The sequence below is a fragment of the Cetorhinus maximus genome, chromosome 19 (genome assembly GCF_964194155.1).
Source record: "Cetorhinus maximus chromosome 19, sCetMax3.hap1.1, whole genome shotgun sequence".
NCBI lineage: Eukaryota > Metazoa > Chordata > Chondrichthyes > Lamniformes > Cetorhinidae > Cetorhinus > Cetorhinus maximus.
This window is the reverse complement of record NC_135897.1, coordinates 7,377,393-7,395,436: the sequence shown is the minus strand read 5'-3', so window position 1 is coordinate 7,395,436 and position 18,044 is coordinate 7,377,393.

Sequence of the window (18,044 nt, the reverse complement as noted above, 5' to 3'; positions counted from 1 at the left end):
CCAGTCGGTTCCCATTTAATTTAATGGTTTCTTGATGTTAAGGCTTCCCGACCCCCAAGCACGGGAAGCATTATGAACTGCATGTCCCTCAACAATCAGAGGTGCAAGCCCGAAAGCTCAAACGCTCTTAAAAGGGCTGTTAAGATGAGCTAATTCCTATCCCCACCACTCCGCAAATTAAAAAAAAAGCCCCACAAAAGTTAGTCTGTAGTTCGAACGAGAATCGTGAACAGCAGCTCTCGTGAAAAATAGACTCCCGAATACAGCGGGATAACTTTTTCCTGCATTCGAAAAGTTATCAAAAATATTCCGAGTGTTTATTTGCACCCAGGTTAAGGGCAATGGCTCTTAAAGCCCGTCTCCAAGGCAAACTATGAAACCTCCCGGAATGGCTTAAACCCCCCACCCCCACCCTCGCTCGCTGCCTTTGGCGAATTTAAACTGATATCTCTCACCCGCCCAATGTTTCCTTTCCACTGGGCGCCGTTCAAACTGGGAGGCAGACATGGGTTTGAGGAGCCCCGCTGACATCTTAAAAAGCCACTCCAGTCCCCGCCCTCGTTAAATGGTGCGCTTTAATTCAGGCTTCCCCGCAGCGTTTTAATTGCTCCCACCGGCAGGAGTGAGAAAGAGACTCGCCCTGTTTCCACTTGAGCCCCGACTGAAGCCGGAGAAACGCTCCGCCACTGGAACTGCAGCCAACAACATTCTCATTTGAAAAAAAAATTTAAAATGTTTACAGCTTCTCTCTGCGTGTAAACAAACGTGTTTTACAAGATGGAGCGGCCACCAGAAATCCAGATTTTTTTTTTAAAAAAACACGAAAATAGGTACAGCCACTTGGGGAAATGACACAAGTGTTATTTGGGAAACATTGAACATTGTTTAATAAAGTGGAATTTGCACACACTATCATTTGAAATCTCAGCTTTCGCATCCTGTCGGTAAACATAAATACTAGAACAAAGGACCACTTTTCAACATGAGAGTGAATGCAAGATTGCAACAATTGATTTTTAACGTGGATCGGTAGAATCGGAATACTTTCATCTCCCCCCTAAAAAGTTTTCAGCGTGTTGAAATAAAAACAGGCACAAAAGCATTCCTGCTGGTCCAGTAGTTAGTATTTCCCTCAACTAGATAGAAACAGGGTACAGAGATGCTAAGCCTGCCTCAGTGGGAATAATTTTCATCCCTCCTTTACTTTCAGAAGGATACCTGGCCTAACAGGGCTAAAATTATGAAGGCAGATTGGCCAAACTTGGGTTTGTTTGTGTCTTGAGTTTAGAGGAATGAGTCACAAACTAATCAAGGTGTCTGAAATGGAAAACAAAAAATCGATAGGCTAGATAAAGTAAGAACTATTCCCTCTGCTGTGGGAATCCTGAACAAAAGGGGGTATAATCTTAAAATTAGAACCAGGCCGGGAAGCAGTGAAATCAGAAAGCACTTCTTTCACAGAAAGGGTAGTGGAGGACTGGAACTCTCTCTCTCTCCCTAAAGGCTGTGGATGTTGGGTGAATTGGAGCTTTCAAGACTGAGATTGATAGGTTTTTTTTTGTCAGAGTTTCAAGTGTTATGGGCCAAAAACTGGGTAAGTGGAGTACAGGTACAGGTCAGCAATGATCAAACTGAATGGCAGGACAGGCTCGAGGGGCTGAATGGCCAACACATTTGCTCTGTTCCTATAGGATTACGTCCCAGGCAAGTGCCACCAGCTGAAGAAGATGGCTGAGGCTGCATCATTTGAATTCATACTGTCCATTTCTAGGCATACCTCCCCCACCAGCCCTTAGCTTCAGGGATGGGCCATGGGTCTACAAATCCGCCCTCACAAACACATGTGCTGACAGGGTAGCTGTTTTTAACCACCTTCAGTATAAATGGGGGGCACATTTAGGACCAATGGAGCTGGCTCCAATTTCAGTCAAAAGCAGCTGCCCAACACAAACCAACTGCTGCAGATGTTTGGTGCCCATTGGGAGTGAAGGATCTGGGAAATAAGAGAATTTGCATGTCAAGCCTGGCATACCACAGCCAGGGATAGGGGAAAATTCTCTCTGCTTTGCCCCAACCTCAGCGGGCACCTCCTACTGCACCAGTAGAGCACAATTCCCTCCCTGGGAGGCCACACGATACAGAGTCAAGGTTTCTGCCATTCCAATATAAACAGGATAAGTTTCCCAAATCAGGTTAGACCAGGCACCTTATTGTCCCTGTGAGTGGAATCCCAATGAGGGACAGCTTTTTTGGCTGCCGAACACCTGCCCACTGGGAATTAGATGGACACCATCCACACTCATTTACACTTACAACCAGCAGCCACAGGAGACTTTCATCCCATCGGCTAGGGCTGGGGTTGCCATCCATGCCCCATAGGGTCACCCACCTAATCCACTGCAGCACAGCTGAAGACGGGTAATTCTTGCCTCTATTTGCCTGGGGAAGGAAGCAAGGAGAGCTGCTCTATCACTGCAATGAGCATCATTGCTGTGGGGAGAAGAGCCACATCCACCAGGCACAGGTATCCTGCTTCAGAATCTGATGTCAGATTCAGAGCCGTAGCTCTTCGGGACAGTCTGAGGTGAGGGTTGAACACCGCACCTTCTGATTCAGAGGGGGAAATGCCACCACTAACTCAAAGGCTTGCTTCAAGGCAGTCTTTAATTCATTAGCTATTTCATTCTAGTGTTATGTCATTCAAAATTCTCACTCCAACTACCAACAGATTTAGAAATGACAAAAGTCTCTCGATGAACTGCTGATAGATTTATCACAGTTCAAATCCCATCCAGTTACCAGTGTGCTTCATCGGAATCCTAGTGATAAAACTTCGGCCGCTAAACAGGTCTTGAACATGAGACATTATCTTCAGGAGAGCAAAAGGTACAGGAAATCAAAAGTGTGGTTAAAAATAGATCTGAGTGAACAATAGTCAGTGTATAAGTCATTGAAAGGATCTGGATGCCCAATTAGACATGTACTCATATGTTGGATAGGGAAATGATTTCAAACTCTATCCAGGACTGACAAAAATGGATACAAAAATGTTGTTGAGTGCCTTTTAACATGATTCACCAAAATAATTGATATCTGTTTTGAATAGAAACTTCCATTTGTAATTGTGTTGGCTCCTGTTTATTTGGTTATGGAGAAAAATACTGCCCTCGCCAAACAAAATTTGTCCAATCTTCAATTTGCCTTACCTTTGGATCAGTGTAAATACAAATAATCACCATTTTATAAAACAATTGCAACTTGCATAAGAACAGGACCAGGCCATTCAGCCTCTCCTGCCTGTTCCACCACTCAATTAGGTCATAGCTGATCTGTATCTTAACTCCATTTACCCACCTTGGTTTCACAACCCTTAATACCCCTGCCTAAAAAAAATCTATCAATATCAGTTTTGGAAATTTTAATTGGCCTCTCCCACCCACCACCTAAACAACATGTTTTTAAAAAAGGGAGGAGAGAGTGTTTCAGACCTCCTCTACCTTATGTGAAAAAGTGCTTCCTGACATTAACCCTGGGTGATCCACCCTTAATTTTAAGGTTATGCCAACTTGTCCTGGATTTTCCCCACCCGTGAAAATAGGCTCTTTCAATCAATAAAATGATAAAGGAATTGATATCTACACATCAATTAACAGTTACTGATGTAGAATCACATCTATTATACAAGATTTTACAACCACTGTAAAGATAAACTACAGCACCAACTTTGATATACTCCCTCGGGTGTCCATCCAGCGGGGTGGGGGGAGGGGGGTGGGGGTGGGGCGGACACTTTACATCATGACGCACTGAAGTTACATAATGGAAATGAGTCTGGACGTTTCAGAGACAAACTGCATCATCCAATTCCACAAACAAGAGGTCATCTACTCACTTCCTTAGGATTAACTGTTGGATAAAAACCAATCTCTCCAAAACAGGCTTCAAATGAAACCAAAAGTTGCAGCCACTCAAGAAGCCCCCGGCTGGGAAGGAATCCACCCCGAAGTTACAATATAAAGTTGCAACTCCTGGGTGTGGTCCCAGTAACCAACATGTAAACGGTGTAAATCGGTATAATATGCAGCCATCACAGGTGAGTCAACTGAGCTTCCATCTCTGACTTTTCTGGAGGTGGTTAATCTCAGTCAGAGTACCAGAAAGAGAACAACTGCTTAGGATGGAAATGGAGAGCTAGGGTTTCTGCTACTGAGCGTTATCCAGCAAAACCTGCAGGAGAAAGGCATGCACAGGGATTTTGGGAGAGAATAGAATCGAGCTTAGCTGTGAAGAACCACCTCCTCATGGTCAAACAGTTTGCCAACAGTCACAGTTTAAGCTCATATTAATGGTCACATGGGCAGGGTACCAGAGGGCAACCTATGGTACTGCAGCATAGGATCATGATTGCAAGGGAGAAAGAAAATAAGTTAGCAATATGAAGCTCTGCTCACTGAAATCTGAAAGTATACATTATGCTGGGGATCTTTTTCTTATGCTACGTTGGCACCAGAATTGTAATTTCAAATACCCAGTGTCAGTATCAAGAACTTCCAGGTAAGATCTGATGCAGAACTAAGTTCTCTTACTTTATACTCCCAACTCCATAGCCCCTACTGAGCCAATGCAACATTTTTCCATTTCCAACACCAGCCATCCTGTGATCCATACGGAATTTCCAATTGGGGACAATTCTGAATTCTGTCCGAGCCCCCACAGCACTGAACTGACACTGAACACCATGCATTGAACCCAGATCCAAGAAGGGGAAAAGACCAGTGCCTAATTCTCATGCTCTTCTGTTACCTTCCAAATATATCATTTGGAAATTTTACTCAAGAAACTTTAGGACCTGTGGAGGAAATTGAAATGGCCTGGTATCCATTTCGGAAGTCTTGTGGCTCAGTAGGTAGCACCCCTGCCTCTGAGCAGGAAGCTCGGGGTTCAAGTCCCACCCCAAGAATTCTTGTCCGCGGAAGAAGCGTGCATGACATGGCCAAACTGGTTGATAATCAACCTTCTAATCCTTCCAATAGGCCCATGGCAGGTGGTAAGTGCGGGAGAAATTACTGGTCACCCAGGCTTGATGCTGAATGGTGCCTCTCAAGCTACAACCACTTGTCTCCCTCTCTGTCAAGAGATAGATGCCTATGGCCCCTTGCAGACTATGGCCAATGAAGAAGGAGGTATCCATTTTCTGCCCATTTCAAGTGGCCATCTAGTGGTAAAATCTCAATATTGCAGCAATGGAATGTCAGATGGCTCTCACCAACTGCTGGAGAATTGCAAGTGTTTTGGCAGCATCCAGTCCTGAATTAGCATTCCCAGGACAAATTTTACCTTAAAATGTCAGCTTTACATACTCATATAGAGCACATAGACAGAAGCTGCAACAACCTCTCCCTCTCCATGAGGAAACTAGTCAGCCAATGTAGGGCTCAACATTCGGGCACTACAGTGTTCTTCCCACTGGATTCAGCTACATCAAAGAAAAAAAAAACATGCTCTCAACTATTTTGCCTTTTAAATCTTTTAATTATTACCATTGCACTTCAGCTGCACTTCAAAATAAAACCTATCAATTGCATCTGTGTTGTTCCGATTTAATATTCATCCAATCAAATTAAAATTAGTCAATCATGAAATTTAGGAGGAAAACTAGACCATCCAGCCCACTGAAATGGTGCTAGCTCATTAAATTCAAACAACACTAATCCCTTTCCCCGCCATCTCCCTCATATCCTTTCTTTTCAAATACTGACCTAATTCTCGTTTAAAATGAAAGCAAATTGGAGACTATGGAGCTACGCCCATTGACAGCAGACGATGGAAAGGAAGAAGGGTACACATACAATTCTCTGACTGTAGACTGTTGGAAAATGGCAACAAATACATGTCCGAACTGCTTTTATGTTGCTGCCGGCAGCACTGACTTATAAAATGCTGTAGTCTCTGTGTCAATAGACACTTGTATAAATAAAAAGAACAAGCAGGCTTGAGCTTATATAACCACCCCCACTCGCCATCCCCTTGTTGTGTTCTCAGCACATCCCAATGAATTTTTCCTGCCAGTGAAGCACTTTCGATATGTGATCAGCGGTTGCCACCTTTGCTGACAATTCTCATGCAGCAACCTCGCTCAAACGGCGAAGTAACTGAATGAGCAGTGAACCCGTTTTAGGTGGTGTGGCGTGAGGGAGGAATGTTGGTTAGGACACCAAGAGAACTCCCCAACTCTTCTTCAAATAATGGCAACAACATTTGAAACTGGTGCATCAAAATTTGCATTCTTTTTTTTTAAAGGAAGCAAAATTACCACACTCAGACAGCAGCAACTTTACATCGCTAGGCACATGCATCTATAATGCATTAGAATGTCTTGCAATACAGCAGCACTTCCTGTATGTATCACATTCACGTTCTGTAATACCTTCCCCATCACACTCCAATAATAGCACTATGAATATAAAACTGTGTATCAATCCACCATGGGCAACCCCAAAGGACATCTGCAGGCCAGAACTATGAAGATATAGAAAGAATAAAATGGAAAGACTTGCATTTATACAGCACTTTTCACGACTACCAGATGTCTCAAAGCACTTTACAGCCAAGGACGTACTTTTGTAGCATAGTTTGGGTAGACGGTGGCAGAGTGGTAATGCCACTGGACTAGTAATCCAGAGGCCCAGGCTAATGCTCTGGAAGGGTTGCCAACTGTGATTAAATGTATTCCTGGAGGTTTCATCACATGACTTTCCCCCCCCCATTCCAGCCATTGGTTGGCTGACACATCCATCCTTGTGAAGCACTGCTTTCCTACACCAATTCAAAAGCAAAGAGACTCATTAACCAATTGGATGATGCTCAACTGTCAGCCAGACAGCCTTTATTTTCCCCATTTCACTATTTTTATATGTGGCAAAGAGAAATGTTCAAAGAAAACAACAAAGAAAAAAATATTTTTTAACGTTTCAATGATTTATCTCCAGGGTTGCCCAGAGCAGTGTCTTGGAGATTGATCTTCAATGCCTGGAGACTCCAGGCCAATCCTGGAGGGTTGGCAACCCTATGCTCTGGGGGCACGGCAGCTGGTGGAATTTAAATTCAATTAATAAAATTGGAATTGAAAGCTGCTCTTAGTAATGGTGACCATGGAACTATTGTTGTAAAACTTATCTAGCTCACTAATATCTTTTAAGGAAGGAAATCTGCCATCCTTACCTGGTCTGGCCTACATGTGACTCCAGATCCACAGAATGCAGTTGACTCTTAACATGCCCTTGCAAGCCACTCAGTTCAAGGCCAATTAGGGATGGGCAACCGATGCTGACCTTGCCAGCAATGCCCACAGCCCATGAAAGAATAAAGAAAGAAAGAAAGGTAGGAACCTTGCAGCCAAAATGGCACACAGCAAGGTTCCACAAACAGCAATGTGATAATGATCAGACAATCTGTTTTTGTGATGCTGTTTGAGGGATATACATTGGCCAGGACACTGGGGTAGCTCCCCTCTTCTATCAAATAGTGCCAAGGGTTCTCTTACATCCACCAGCGCAGGCAGATGGCACCTTGGTTCAAAGTGTCATCTGGAAGAGGACCCTTCTGACAGTGTAGCACTCCATCAGCATTGATTTTTGGACTCAAGTCCTGGGGTGGGATTTAAACCTGGAACTTTTGTGACTCAGGGAAAAACATGCTATGAACCGAGCCACGACTTATACATATATTTGTCAAAGGAGTCACTAATCCCACAGGGTAAAGTTTCAGGAGAGGCTAACTTGCTCCTTCCTAACCCGGAAGTTCGCCTCAAGAGCCAACTGCAATGTTTATGTGAAGGAGATTTCCCTTCAAATCAAGTGGATCCTGAGTGAGCTCAGCTGAGCACAGACTGCAGATTGAAGCTGGACCAATCCAGAACCACAAGAAGTATTTAGGTGCTTCACAAGGTCATAATAAGAGAAAATATGGCACAGAGCCACATACAGAGATATTAGGGCAGATGACCAAAAGCTTTTCCAAGACATAGGTTTTAAGGATGGTCTTAAATGGAGGAATGAGAGGTAGAGAGATGGAGAGGTATGGGGAAGGTATTCCAGAGCTTGAAGCCTTCAGCTAAGTGTGTCAGGGAACATCAAGGGGCCAGAATCAGAGGAGCTTAGATATCTGACGGTTGTGGGCTGGAGGGGATTATTGAGATAGGGAAGGGGGAAGCCATGAGGGGATTTGAAAACAAGACTGAGAATTTATATTTAAAAAGGGGTGTTGCTTAATGGGAGCCAAATGTAAGTCAGCGAACACAAGGGTAATGTGTGAATGGGACTTGACACACTTAGGACATGAGCAGCAGAGTTTGAAATGACCTGAAGACCCTTTGAGGAGAGATCAACTAACATGGCAATATTCTTATTTTGGACATATCTGCACTATCATAATTTTTTTAAAAAAAAATTGTTCAATCTTTAGTCTAAACCAAAGGAAGCGAATGAACATCATGAAGGGTGGTGTAGCTCGCTCATTGGCCTGGTCAATAAAAATGGGCAAATATAACGCAAAGCTAGGCTAGCCAAAAGAAAGACTCCGTATTCAATTTCTGACTTGTGCCGAAGTTGCCCCTTGAGTCAGTTTACTATGTTAAAGGAAAAATATGAATGAAAAGTTCATTTCAATCACCACAGCATCTGTAGGAAGACAAGAATCGTTAAAAATGCTTGTCTCAATCCATCTGACCATTGTGTGCAAAAATCAGAACCGACAGTTCACTAGTTATATCCTTCAATTGGTTGCCTCAGCAAAAGCCTGTTCAGCACTCTCCTAAAAATGATGGATATTCTCTTCCTTGTTCATTGGGGGCACTATCATTGATCTTGCATATCATTGGTCCCCACCCTAACCCTTTGGTGAAGTAACCGAGTGAAACTCAAATACGCATGAAGAATGGTGATTTAAACAAAGTATTGGAAGGTGCCCAGTATCATAATACCATAGCCCAGCAACGGACACAAGGGAGAAAAGTTGTCAGTCAACACCAAGATATATGTTGATTTAAGGAAAGGTGGCAACAGGGTTTTCAAGACATGGAGCAACAAGGGCTTTCCATCTATATGTTTCTGGATCTGGGGCAGGTAGGGATGGAAAACTCTGCTGCCCCATAATCGTTGACTGGAGATCAGTCCCATCGGGATACAATGCACTTGCCAGTGTGTGTTCAAGCATCAGTTTGCAATGTATAAACGAAGAAAACACAGCCTCTGCTTTGTTTCCCTGTCAATCCCTCTCTGAACACTGAATACACAGGTCACATTTTGAACCCTGGCCTCCAATGCCCAGAGACTTGGAGGGGTGGCCTTGAGCATGAAGAGCTGGCGCAAGTGTTCTCATGATATACCCAATGAAATACATTTTCTTTGAAAGAGAGGGTTTCTTTGAGGGAATGAAGAACAGGCAGCTTACTGGCTGTCCTTCCCTTCATTGTGGCAGGGCCTGAGGCCTCCTACAGCAAATTGCCGTCCCTTAGAATACCACAGACAACATCGCACATTTATATAGCGACTGTAATGTAGGAAAACATCGCAAGGCCCCCAGTGGAACCAGGCACAAAACGGACCCCAAAACTACAAGGGAGATATTGGTAGCTCGGTGAAACAGGTGGGTCTTAAGGAGGATATAAAAGGAGAGGATGGATGGATTTAGTCATCTTCTTTCGTAAGGTAGTGGCAAAGAACAAATAAAATATCAATCTAATTCAGATATCCAGGCCAAAGCTTCAGGTGTAACAGCATGGGCATCTTGTAGGCCATATGTAAATTTCCTTGGAAGACAGTGTTCACTAATGCATTTGGGTTTAGTGAGGGAATTGTAGAGTGTGGATCCTAGGTGACTGCCGACTGAGTGTCCACCTCCCACATGTAAACGCGCCTGGAGCCGGATGAATAGCTAGAGGGAAGGCGATATCGTCCCCACTCCCAGAGATTCCCCGTTATCCAGTTCTGGGCACCACGCTTTAGGACAGGCCTTTGGAAAGATGCAGAGGAAATTTGCTCAAATGATACCAAGTATGGGAGAACCTCAGATACTTAGAGGGTGTAGAAACTGTTCTTCTTAGAACAGAGAGGGTTAAGACAAGATTTGGTAGACGTGTTCAAAATCATGAAGGGTTTTGACAGGGTAAATAAGGGGAAACTGGAGGATCCAGTCACAGGAGGATCAGCAACCAATGAACACAGATTTAACACAATTGGCAAAATAGCAAGAGGTGAGATTTTTTTTTTTACTCAGTGTGTTATGATCTAGAACACAATGCCTGAAAGGGGAGCAAAAGCAGATTAAATAGTAATTTTCAAAAGGGAATTGGATGAGTGCTTGAATGGGAGAAAATTGCAGAGCTATGGAAAAAGAGTAGGAGAGTGGGACTAACTGGATAGCTCTAAGAGCTAGCACAGGCACAATGGGCCCTAAGATTCTATAACCAATAAGGATGGCGCAGAAAGCCTTGATCGCACTGCCTAAACCCACACTTGAAGAATGATTATTTGGGCAAGGAACCAGAAGGGAGTTGGTACCCAGGAAGCTGTACCCCACCTGGAATGGCAGAGGCAGGGAGAGCGTGGGGAAAATGGAGTGGGAGTGGGCAAACAGGAGAAACAGAAAAAGAATAATTATATTATATAATTTATTATCCGTTATATTCTATATATATATACACTTGTGGACCAGATGAAGATAAACTGGAAAGAGGAAGAGGAAGGTTAAATAGATTAATTCTTTTGTAGCAAAGATCAATATCTATTGATTTGGAGAGATTATGTTCATGTGATCAGAACATCATTGCACTGATTTAAGAGCAGCCAGCTGGCTTAAAAGCGCTACTTTTTTCATCCATCTAAGTAACTACTTGCAACACAGTTTTCAAATATTTCCACTGCTCTGCACCAGCCAGCTCCCCCACTACCAATTTTCATCCTTTTTTTTTCCTGGCTAAATTATATTTTCTCTGAAATGTTGTTCACTGATCTTAGGCATGAACAAATTGAGACACATTCACTCATCCTCTCCTCATCTGAAACGTGCACGTGCATGTCCAGTTCCCCAATAATATATAGCCGCTGCATTACTTTTGAAGTATAGTGGCTGCTTTGCAGGCAAACATGGCAATCTCTGTGCAAACAGCAAGATCCCATAAACAGCGTTGTATATTTTATATCTCAGATCTCAGAGATGGCATTAGTTTCTACGTGTTTTAGGCACAGTGCTTTAAAATGTCTGCTCCATGCTTCCAGCTCTGGTGGCTTCTTGCTCTTTCTACATTTTGTTTACTTTTTTCTGAGTCCACATCCAGGCAGCAATGAGACGAATTATCTTATTGTTTGAAGGATAAATGTTGACCAGAACTCCCATTCCTTACAGCCACGGAATCTTTTACATCCATCCGAGTGGGCAGGCAGGACCTCAGTTTAACATTTCATCCAAAAAACGGCACCTCTGATCCCCCCTCAGTACTGCAGCATGTAATTAAGGATGTTTAAATCCTGCAGTGGGGAATGAACCCACAACCTTATGAGTCAGAGGTGCAGGATACTATTCATTCAGTCCAGAACCTCATACAAATAGCTAATCTTTGTGCATGGCCTGGGAAATGCATGTTCTCCGATCACCTGAGGGGCACTTGCAGCCAAGCCAGATTCTGTCCTCACCTCGACATCCATACCTTGGCATTCTCTAATCGCCGACCCTGAAGTAACATCTGTCACTTCTCTTGATCAATGACTGGCTCTGTGAATGAGTGCCTTTGTCATAACCTAGATACATTTAAAACTTCTCCAAATTTAACTGAACACTGTCGAGCTAGGGTACCTAAAACCAGAACAAAGAAACGCAGCAGAGATGTGTTCCTGTTCCCAGGGCCCTGTACTGCAGTATTACCACAATTTACTCCAATTTTTTGAGACTGCACAATGACCCTCAAATGGCAGACCCAGAATCATTCCAACCTTAGCCAGACCTGTTTCCTAAAGCATGAAGCCCACTTGTAGACCAGAGTGGAATCTCACCTGACAGACTCTGGAAACCAAGCCAACGGAGACATTAAATACTCCATGAACGCTTGGCTGTGTCAATGGCACAGAACATCAGGGCAAATGGATCAAAAGCGACACCCAAAGATTTTCACTTTATTTTCATACTAGTGAGTTTCTTGTGGGTTATACTTAACTCGCGTCCTCAAATTACTCCCAGTACTAGGGACGGTCCTGTACCCACCTATGTTTCATCCTATTCTTCTATTACTTACTTTGACAGCATCTCCCACGTGACCTTTACCCCAAGTTTGGTCAAGAGAAGCCAGGTCTTGTGAACAGCGTCAGCTCCAAGTTCCCCTCCACATCATTCACTGCCCTGGCTGGGGTATATCGCAGCCTCTTCCATCAACACTGGGACAAAATCCTGGACATCTCCCATCCAAAAGGATTGTGGGAGCACCCATCAGAATGAGTAGCAGCTGAAGAGGGTGGCCCTCCAACACCTCCGTTGGGCAACTAGAGGTGGACAATAAATGTTAAGCTGTGGCATTGGTTTTAAAAGAAAGGGTCAAAGTGCTCTTTGTAAACAACCCCATTTTGGAAAGTGACAACGTAGAATTGTGCTGCGCTTTCCACAAGCCAAGATACTGTATGAAAGTTTCACACACTTACAATTAAGAGATCCTAGGGACGGCAGCCAAAGATAAAAGCAGAAAGAACTTCTGTAGATTCAAGGTGCAAAATACTTTGAACCTCAGAGATTTTTCCTGAGCCGATGGGGATGGCAGGCAGTCATTCAGTGGTCTTTCTGTACCTGCTGGTTTTTGTCTGAGAAGACAAAAGTCTCCAGAGAGATGCCCAAGAAAGCAGAGTCCCACCTCTCAGACAAAAGGAGGTCACATCACTGATGATCTCCAACAAGTCTTCAAAATGCAACATTATTTCTCCATTAGCTGCCTTTGTGCCATTATTTTCTTGAACTGCCAGCAAGAAAAAGCCTGATGACATCTGCACAGCCCCATGTGGAGGAAACCAGATCTCTGACTTTCAAAAGCAGCAAGGCCTCGGAAGGTATTAACCCACTCAGGATCAGGCCCCGTGGGTAAACATGATCTTGGATTTTTCACCAGCCAGGAAATAAGGAGAATATTTCAGTGCGGTTTTTTTTTTCTCCTGCCAATTTCTCCCCTACTTTACTGGCTCTTTGGGATGGTTTCGGGAGACTGACAGCCACCCTGCACTAGTATCCAAGATGTCATACTTGGTTCAGTCATGGCACTCGAGCTAGAGATTCAAGCTCCACCCTGAGATTTGAGCACATAAATTTAGATCGGATGGGGTGCTGCACTGTCAGAGGTGCTGTCGTCCAGATGAGATGTTAAACCGAGGCCCTGACTCTACCCTCATGCGGACATAAAAGATCCCTTGGTACAACTTGAAGAACACAGAAGGTCTCCCAGCATCTTTAGCCCACAACTAACAGATGATCTCTTCATTTATTTCACTGCTGCTGGTGGGAGCTTGCTGTGCACAAATCAGCTGTCACGTTTCCTACTTTTTAACAGTGACTGCACTTTAGAAGTACTTCATTGGCTGTAAGGGACTTTGGGATGTTGAGATCATGAAAGGTGCTCCAGAAACACAAGCTTGTTCTTTCTACTTCACTTAAACGATCATTCATGTGCAAACCTAAACACCAAGAGACCTGCAGGCTGTTGGACTGCACAGACCAGTGCAGCTGAGATTACTTCTGATGGTTATGTGTTTCTGTGCGTGTGTGCTCAGTGACCCCATCTATGGCAGGCGCGATCAGAGGCAGGAAAACCTTGCACCTCATTGTACTGAACCCAGTATCAGTACCTCAACTCCTACCACAGGCGGGGGCCAAACAGCTGGCTCCAAAGAAAGGATCAAAGTTGGGTTCATCTGGGATGCATGGCTTAGCGTTACAGAATCACAGAATTGTTACAGCAGGCGTATTTACCCAGAAGGCCATTGACAGAGGCATTTGTGAATTAAATATTTAAATCTTCGCTTGGACGGCCCAACACATTTCTCCAAACCTACTGTTTCACAAACCTAGCATTTTCCTATTATAAACGTGCCTTCGCTGGCACAAATGGAAGGAATCAAACAAGGTTTATTTTTCTTTTACAAATGGCTGAGGGCATCTGAAAGGGCAGCTCCACTCTGATTAGAATTGCAGATAAAACCTGAAGGGTCACTCAGCCTTCTGCGTGGTGCTTTTGTTGGGGTCCAATTGATCTTCTGCTGCTTTTGTTCGAGGCTGAATACAGCCTGGCCACGTTTGTGAGAGGTCAGGGGGTCACAATTTCAAGCTGCTTGCGACTCCTAGCATCACAGGGCAAATCAAGGTTTCACAAGTCAACTGAGCAACCCCGTCTCCCAACTGTTCAATCTCTTTCCTCAATGGTTTACATAAGCAAGAGAACTTGCATTTATATAGCACCTTTCACGACATCTCAAAGCATTTTACAGCCAATGAAGTTCCCTTGAAGTGTGGCCACTGGTGATGTAGGGAAATGCAGCAGCCACTTTGTACACAGCAAGATCTCACAGGCAGCAATGAGACAATGAGTTGTTTTAGTGATACTGGTTGAGAGATTATATTGGCTAGGGCACCAGGGAGAACTGCTTTTCTTCAAAATAACACCATGGGATCTTTTATGTCCACCTGAGAGGGCAGAAAGAGCCTCTTACATCCTCATTCGAAAGATAAATCTGGTTGAAAATCTGGTGGTGTATCTGATCTTGTTAACGAATATTGTTTGCTCCTTTTATATCTATTTAAATTCGCCATGCCAGCCAACCCACTGCCGCACACCAGTCTTCTATACTTTAAAGCACTACATAAATGCAAGCTGTTATTAAATATCCAAAGGAATCTGTCATATTGGAGATCTTGGATCTAAAAAATGACAAGTTAAAGCATTGTATGCAAGCCTGCTGCCGAGCAGCTTTAACAGAAAAATGGACCAAATAATGTTATTTGATTCTCAAGACACTTAAAATTCCTGGAATCCCATGTTACCAATAAAAAAAGTGGAATGTCATGATGAACCTATGGGCCTAACTTCAATTGATGGCATGATGAAGCATAATCCACAAAATACTGGCAAAATCCCCGTAACCCCCATGGGCTAAACATGAAACTTGACTTATTCATGTCTCTGGTTGTGGTGTATTGGGAAGGGAAGCAATTCTACGTATAATATGTGTGGGAATGAATGTAAACAGAAGAGCACATTTCATCAGCAAATGCTCCAAACTTGACCTTGCTTTTTCTCTAGAACTGGGCCAGAGGAGGCTACCGAACTGTTACATTGTGTGCATGCTTATTACAACCAGGCGGCAATAGGTGCTTCTTAACATACAAATCTTAAGTCCAACCAAGACGGACAGTCCCAAAGCTGCTCTTTTATCCTCAGTGGTGGCTGGAAGAGTCTGAGGGCTTAATGGCACGAGGGCCAACTAAGAATGGCTGATAAAGGTATAGAGACAGTTTTTTTTAAAAAAGTGTTCCATTCGCCAGCCATGTATCTTTTCTCTTCTTGCAGATGAGGCATTAAAACCTAAGCCCCATCAGCCCTTTCAGATGGGCATAAATAAATCCCCATCATGATTTGAAGATCAGCAGGGGAATTTGCCCTGGTGCTCTGGCTTAATTCACCCCTCAACTAACATTGCTAAAACAGATTATCTGCTCGTTATCACATTGCCAAATGTGGGAGCTTGCTGTGCACAAATTGGCTGCTGCATTCCCTATCACAAAAGTGGCTGCACTTCAAAAAGTACTTCACTGGCTTCTTTCGGACATCCTGAAGTTGTAAAGGACATTGTATACGAATGGCAAGTTCTTCCTTTGATTTTGACAAACATTCACTTTTAAAAAAACACATGCTTTCAAATATACCAGACAGTATTTTGTTACTCTGCATTTAATGAACTAGCCATGGAAATGTAGTTAGTATTCTCTAAAGTACCGCGGTGCCCAATCAATCCTTGCCTGTTTGTCCCAATCCGTGGTGCTTTCATCCTGAAGTCAGAATGTCATGGGTTCAGATCTCACTCCAGAGACTGGTGCACATAATCTAGACTGACACTCCAGTGCACTCCAAGGAAGTGCTGCACTGTTGCAGGACGAGGGATAAACCTAAGCTTCAGCTGCCTGTTTAGATTGTTATTAAATATCCCGTGACACTATTCCAAGACGTACAAGGAAGTCTGCTCCTGTCCGGGCCAACATTCCAAACACATTAACTGGACATTCATCTCATTTGCCCTTAGTGGGACCTTGCTTCTCCCAAAATGGTCACCATGTTTACCTACATAACTGCAAAAAGTGGAACATTCTGCGCCAACTGCTGCGCGATATTTTGAGGAACATGTCAAACAAATATATTAATGTAAATTTGCTCATCATCAAAACTCAAAATTTCACCCATTACAAACCACAAGCCAAATACAGAAATCTAAACGTTCACATTTGAAGAGGATTTCACTTACCTGCATTCAACACAATGGCAAATGTTTAATCCAATTTATTATACATAACCATGTATTTCAGGTTGAAGAGTTACGAGGAAACATCCCATTTTTTTGCTCAACCTAATCAGCGATGCTTAAAAATGCCTGGCTCTAGACAGCTCAACATTTGGGCTGACCCAAGGTATGTATGTTAGCTAACATGTTGTCCTTTCACATCTAGCTTCTGGACTGAAGCCCAGCAATGAGCAGGATGGTCTCCCCTCTCTCCTCACTGGAAGGATCCTTGATTAAATCAACTGGAATCATAAAATTTGCATGAGGGACCTTTATCTGAACTGGGAATGTTTGAAGCTAACACAGGGTTGTACTAGCTTTCTGAAATTGTCTCCATGTCTGGTTAAACAATAAAAGTTCAGGAAAAAAACAAGAAATGGAACAATGGCACATGAAAAGGTGATTTTCTTTTGCACGGTGTTTCTATCAAGTTTGTACAGAACGGCTACATCAACAACTGGTAAGTGAAGGCTGGTTTTGAAATTAAGTCCCCCCCTCCCCCACTTAGATACGATCCTGACAACCAACCATTATAAATGATTGCAAGGGCTCCTGCTGCATCAGAGGCTGCACTGCTGGACTTAACCCCAGAGGCCAGCATGCCATTTAAGCAGAATATATTTTCCTAGCTTTCTGGGAAACTGATGTGGTCCAAATGTTCACCAAAGTGCAAGGACAATGCCCCTTTAAATTCAACCATTACAGGTCAATGGAAGAATTGAAAAGTATCACATTGAAAAAGCCTCGGTGCTGCTTTCCCAGGACATCTTTAAACTTAGGCTAACCTTTAACCTGGGGGTTATGCACCAACCTTCTGTCATGAGTGCAATCTCAGTGTCTTCCCCATGGGATAGAGAGCTCTGTGCACCTTGATCTCCCACACAGTGAGCTCCTGATTTCAAATGTGCCACCTTTGTGTTACTTGTCCTCACTCTTGCCTCTGAGCCAGAAATTTGTGGGTCCAAGTCAGGCTCTAGGAACTCGAGCATAAAATCTAGCCAACGCACTGAGGTGCCATCTTGTGAATCAGATGTTAAACCGAGGCCTTGTCTGTCCTCTCAAGTATAAAGATCCCATGGTACATCTTTTCTACAAGTTTAGTTATCTCTCTATCTAAAAACAGATTATCTGGGTCATTAGCACATTGCTGTTTGTGGGACCTTGCTGTGTGTAAATTGGCTGCTGTTTCCTACATTGTACTTCGAAAGTACTTAATTGGGCATAAAGCAGTGTCCTGAGATCGTGAAAGGTGCTACACAAATGCAAGTCTTCATTTCCTTTCTATTTAAACACCTGTTTATCTTAAAGGAGTCAGTGCCTCAGTTAAACTAGTCGACAAACGAATATCTCCCCTAATATCACCACAGGCATTTGTAGATTTGTATCCCCCCCCCCAATAGGTTGCCGGGACATTTGCAGCTTTCAAGACAACGCTCTGTATATTCCTGTTAGGTAAGGGTTATCAGG